This window comes from Cucurbita pepo, chromosome 1 (genome assembly GCF_057944985.1).
Source record: "Cucurbita pepo subsp. pepo isolate OVF chromosome 1, ASM5794498v1, whole genome shotgun sequence".
NCBI lineage: Eukaryota > Viridiplantae > Streptophyta > Magnoliopsida > Cucurbitales > Cucurbitaceae > Cucurbita > Cucurbita pepo.
Window position 1 is genome coordinate 13,418,082 of NC_141798.1, and position 6,000 is coordinate 13,424,081.

A 6,000-nucleotide genomic window follows, 5' to 3' on the forward strand; every position below is an offset into this window, starting at 1 on the left:
ATGTATGTAAGTTGTGTATTTTAAAATGTGGGGAAAGATGAGTTTATATAGAGGAGAAAAGTGGCAAAATGTAGGATTGAATATTGACCATTGGATTGTGTTAGGAATAATGAAAGGTGGAGATTAAAAGTAAATAAATAAGAAAATTTTCTAAATTCATTTATTTCAAAATTTTAATATAATAGTAATATAATATAATAATAATAAAAAGTTATGTGAGTAACGGTCAAATGAAATTCAAAATTTATTCTAAATATAATAATATAATAATAATAAAAATTATGTGAGTAACTATCAAAATTTTAAAATATAATAATATAATATAGTAATAATAAAAATCGATGTGAGTAACGGTTAGATTCAAATTTATATTTTGTAAAAATAACTTTATTTAAAAATATAACAATAAGAAAAAAAACTCCACTATTTGTTACTCTCCCAAAATTATAAATGTCATACTTTGATATATTTTGATTTGTCCATCATTTTGATTTTGCTGACACATCATCACGTCGGGTATGTTGTCTCGATTGTAATTTCTTCGTTTTAGCTCTGATTTGAGTAATTGAAAGGTCGTTGAAATCGTTATTCCCGACCTTATACGGTCGACAGTTCAAAATACTGAAAATAGTTAATAATTAAAAAGTAGGTTTGTTATCATCAAAACATCAATTAATTAATTGAAATTAATTAAAGTGAGATCAAGGGCCAAAAAGCCAACAATCTCCCCCCTTTTTTATGATGACAAACCATTTTAAGAAAAATTCAAAAAGAAGGTAATACACCATCAAGAAAAATTCATAAAAACCAAGGTAATACACCGTCCATGTAATAATATCAATACATGCTAATATATTATCATAAATTTTACTCAAGCATATTCTTCCCCCTATATTAATGCCTCAAGAAATTATGAAACTCAAACAAGTAAATGACTCATAAATAATAAAACAACAAAATTAGAGCATATTTTTCTTAATTTTCTCCCCCTTTGTAATCATGAAAAAGAACAATTGAGAGAGAATACATTTAAGAATGACATAATGGCTCCTCCTAAAAATATGCATTAAAAAATTATAAAATTCAAGATATATCACAACGAATAATACCAAGCTCAAGCCTATTTTTGCAAAAAATTTCTTCATTCAATGGCTTGGTGAAAATATCGGTTAGTTGATTATTAGAGTTTACAAAATCAAGAATAATATGTACATTTTGCACATGCTCTCTAATAAAATGATGTCTAATGTCAATATGTTTAGTTCTAGAATGATGAATATGATTTTTAGTTAAATTAATAGCACTTGTATTATCAGAAAATATAGGCACACTATGAAACTTTAATCCAAAATCCCAAAGAGTTTTGTTTCATCCAAAGAATTTGAGCACAACAACTAGCAACCGCAATATATTACTAAACCAAGAAACTAAGGAACTACCAAGAAATTGACAAGTTCCACTAGTACTTTTACGATCAAGTAAGCTTCCGGCAAAATCCGCATCAGAATATCCTACCAATTTAAATTCAACATTTCTAGGATACCACAATCCTAAATCAATAGTTCCAAGCAAATATTTAAATATTCTCTTAACCGCATGTAAATGAGATTCCGTAGGACAAGATTGAAATCTAGCACAAAGACACACACTAAACATAATATCGGGTCTACTAGCAGTCAAGTAAAGTAAAGATCCAATCATACCTCGATAAGCTTTAATATCCACACTTTTACCTTTTTCATCCTTGGCAAGCTTAGTGGATGTGCTCATGGGAGTTCTTGCAATCTTACCTCCATTGAACTTGAATCTTTTGAGCAAATCTTTAGTGTATTTCTCTTGATTGATGAAGATACCATCCTTGAGTTGTTTGATTTGAAGTCCAAGAAAGAAACTAAGTTCTCCCATCATACTCATCTCAAACTCACTATGCATACATTTAGAAAATTCTTCACATAAGGAAGGATTAGTAGAACCAAATATGATATCATCCACATATATTTGCACTAATAGCATATCGTTTTCTTTAATCTTAATAAAGAGTGTAGTGTCGAGTTTGCCCATTTTAAAATCATTTCCGATAAGAAAATTACTAAGTCTATCGTACCAAGCTCTTGGAGCTTGTTTTAAGCCATAAAGAGCCTTTTTCAACTTATAGACATGATGAGGAAATTCTACATTTTCAAATCCGGGAGGTTGTTCTACATAAACTTCCTCCATAATATAACCATTCAAAAGTGCACTTTTCACATCCATTTGATATAATACAAAATTTTTGTAAGAAGCAAAAGCAAGTAACATTCTAATAGCTTCTAATCTAGCAACGGGTGCAAAAGTTTCTTCATAATCTATGCCTTCCTCTTGACAATAACCTTGAACTACAAGCCTAGATTTATTTCTAATGATATTCCCATTTTCATCCATTTTATTTCTAAAAACCCATTTGGTTCCAATAACAGAAGTATTAGATGGCGTAGGGACTAATTCTCAAACTTTGTTCCTTTCAAATTGATTTAGCTCTTCTTGCATGGCTAAAATCCAAAACTCATCATTTTCGGCATCCTTAAGACTTTTTGGTTCAATTTGAGAAACAAAAGCAAGATTATTAAATAAATTAATAGAAGAGCGAGTTTTCACACCTTGTTCGAGATCACCAAGAATCAAGTCCTTGGGATGAGACAAGGCATACCTCCATTCTTTTGGTATTGATGAAGAACCTTCTTCCTTTAAGCTCACCTCTTCTTTACTCGTAACAATTTCTTTGCCATTGTCACTAATGAGTAAATCTCCAAAATTTCTTTCTAAATCATCACTACAAATAGACTCATTAGAAATATTATTGCAAGATTCATCAAATACCACATGCATAGATTCTTCAATAACTAGAGTTCTCTTATTGAAAATTCTATAAGCTTTACTAGCAGATGAATAGCCAAGAAAAATACCAATATCCATTTTTGAATCAAACTTTCCAAGCTTTTCTTTGTTGTTCAAAATAAAACATTTACCACCAAAAACTTTGAAATACCCAACATTTGGAATTTTGTTATGCCAAAGTTCATAAGGAGTTTTATTTAATGAAGGTCTAATTAAAACTCTATTTAAAATATAACAAGCGGTATTAACGGCTTCCAGCCAAAAATATTTAGGTAAATCATACTCATTTAACATTGATCTAGCAAATTCTTGTAATGTACGATTTTTCCTTTCAACCACACCATTTTGTTGAGAAGTCATTAGAAAAACCATTATCTTCACAAAAATTTTGAAGGGCAACACTATCAAATTCTCCTCTATGGTCACTCCTAATTTTAGTAATTAAAAACCCTTTTTCATTTTGAACTCTTCTTACAAAACTAGCAAATCTTTTCAACAGTCTTATGTTTTATCATCAAAAACCCAAGTAAATCTTGAAAAATCATCCATTGTCACAAAAGCATAATAATTTCCTCCATAACTAGCTATTTTAGAAGGGCCAAATAAGTCCATATGGAGTAGTTGAAGAGGTCTAGTAGTAGAAATCATATTTTTAGATTTGAAAGAAGACTTAGTTTGCTTACCCATTTGACAAGTCACAAATTTTATCTTTTTCAAATTTAAGTTGAGGAAGACCTCTAACTAATGAATTTTTTGAAATATTTGAAATCAAGTACATACGAGCATGTCCTAGTCTTCTATGCCATAGCCAAGAGTTATCAAGCAAAATCGAAAGACATTTATCATTTGTAGGACAATCATTCAAATCAATAGTATACACATTATCATCTCTATTTCCTACCAACAAAACTTTTCTATCACTAGCATTTTCAATTATGCAATTATTCTTATCAAATACAACTCTAAAACCTTTATCACATAATTGACTAATGCTAAGTAAGTCATGCTTTAAACCATCAACTAACAATACATTTTCAATGAGAGTACAAGAGTCATTACCTATAGTACCCTTACCAATTATTTTACCCTTCTTGTTATCACCAAAGGTTACTAAGCCACCATCTTTCTTGGAAAGATTCACAAACTTGGATGGATTACCGGTCATGTGTCTTGAGCAACCACTATCCAAGTACCACTTATTTTTTCTTGGAGGCTTTCAAACAAACCTAAAAATAAAGATATTCAAAATTGACATTTTGGTACCCATACTTGTTTGGGTCCTAGAAAGTTAGTATTCACAAATTTAGGAATCCATTTCATATTTGCATTCACATTGTATTTGGATAAGTAACAAGAATAATCCTTATGTCCAAACTTACCACATGAGAAACAAACAACATTATGCAATAATTTATTTCTTGGACTAAATTTGTGTATTCTATTTTTATTCGAAAAATTATTTTCTAAAACATTGTTAAACTTTGTATTTTGAAAAACTTTTCTTCTTAAATGAATATTTTGAGAATTTTTCAATTTAAAGCACTTAGATCTAATATAACCTTCAACACCACAATAATGACATATAGGCACAAATCTAGATTTATCATACTTAGATACAAATTTACATGGGTTAGATTTAGATAAGATAGGGATGCTTTAACAAATATTGTTTTAGAACTTGAAGGTGTAGAACATTCATCAATATAGCCTAATCCTCTTTTATCACCATATGACTTACCTCCTTCAAGTACTTTATCTAATTTTTGAGCACCTATCGTTAACATTTTAATAGACTCCTTAGCCCTATCAAGTTCTTCCAAATTATTTGATTCATTTTCTTTGAGCAATTTAATTAATTTATCTTTTTCACAACAATCATGCTCAAGAAACTTGACTTTATCAATTAATGCATTTTTCTCCTCACAATCAAATACATGCTTTTCACAAGGTACATCAATTTTAACAATATTATGATCTTTCTCTTTTAAGCAAGAAATTTCATTTAGTAAAGACTTATTTTCAATAATTGAAGTCTTATATTTCTTTTTAAGCACAAGATACTTTGAACTAAGTTTTTCTAAATTAATTGTCATCTCATCAACAAGTTTAAATAATTCATGATAAGAAAGAGATTCAAGAGTTACCTCATCTTCTTGTTCATCTTCTTGTTCATCCTCTTTGTCACTATGAGCCATGAAGTAAAAATTTGCTACTTCTTCATCACTTCCACTTGCACGTTCATCACTATCATCCCAAGTAGCCTTCATTGCTTTCTTCTTGGATTTCTTAGATGATTTGAGGAGAGGACAATCCGTTCTTATATGACCCGACTTTTTACATTCATAACATATTACCTCATCGTTTTTGCTCTTTTCACCTTTTGACTATTTTTGATTTGTGAAATGTTTCTTGAATTGTTTCTTCCTTTTAATAAAATTTTTATACTTACGTGTGAAGTAGGTGACATCATCTTCATCAAGGACGTCCTCATCTTCAGAGTCAACTTTGATGAACTTTAGGGCTATACTTTTCTTCTTTTTGGATTCTTCTTCCATGTGCCCTTCATGGTAATCTCATGTATCATGAGAGAACCAACGAGTTCATCCAAAGGAAGCCTTGTGAGATCCTTTGCTTCTTGAATCGCCGTCACTTTTGCCTCCCAACTTTTAGGCAGAGACCTAAGAATTTTTCTTACATTTTCGGAAGTAGAATATACTTTTCCAAGATTTTTCAAAGCATTTAAAATATTAGTAAATCTAGTAAACATATCACCAATAGGTTCATTTTCCTCCATTTTAAATAGTTCATAATTATGAACTAACATGCTAATTTTTGTTTCTTTAACTTGATTGGTTCCCTCATGAGTTACTTCAAGAGTTTTCCAAATTTCATATGCCGAAGAACACATACATACTCTATTAAATTCATCATTACTTAAGGCACAATACAGACAATTGGTAGCACTAGCATTCAAAGAACATTTTTTCATATCATGCTCATCAAATTCATTTTCTAATTTAGGCACCTCAATATTATTAACAATTTTTATTGGGATGTAAGGACCATTACTAACAATTAACCACAATTGATAATCACGGATTGCAAATAAATTTTCATTCTAGCTTT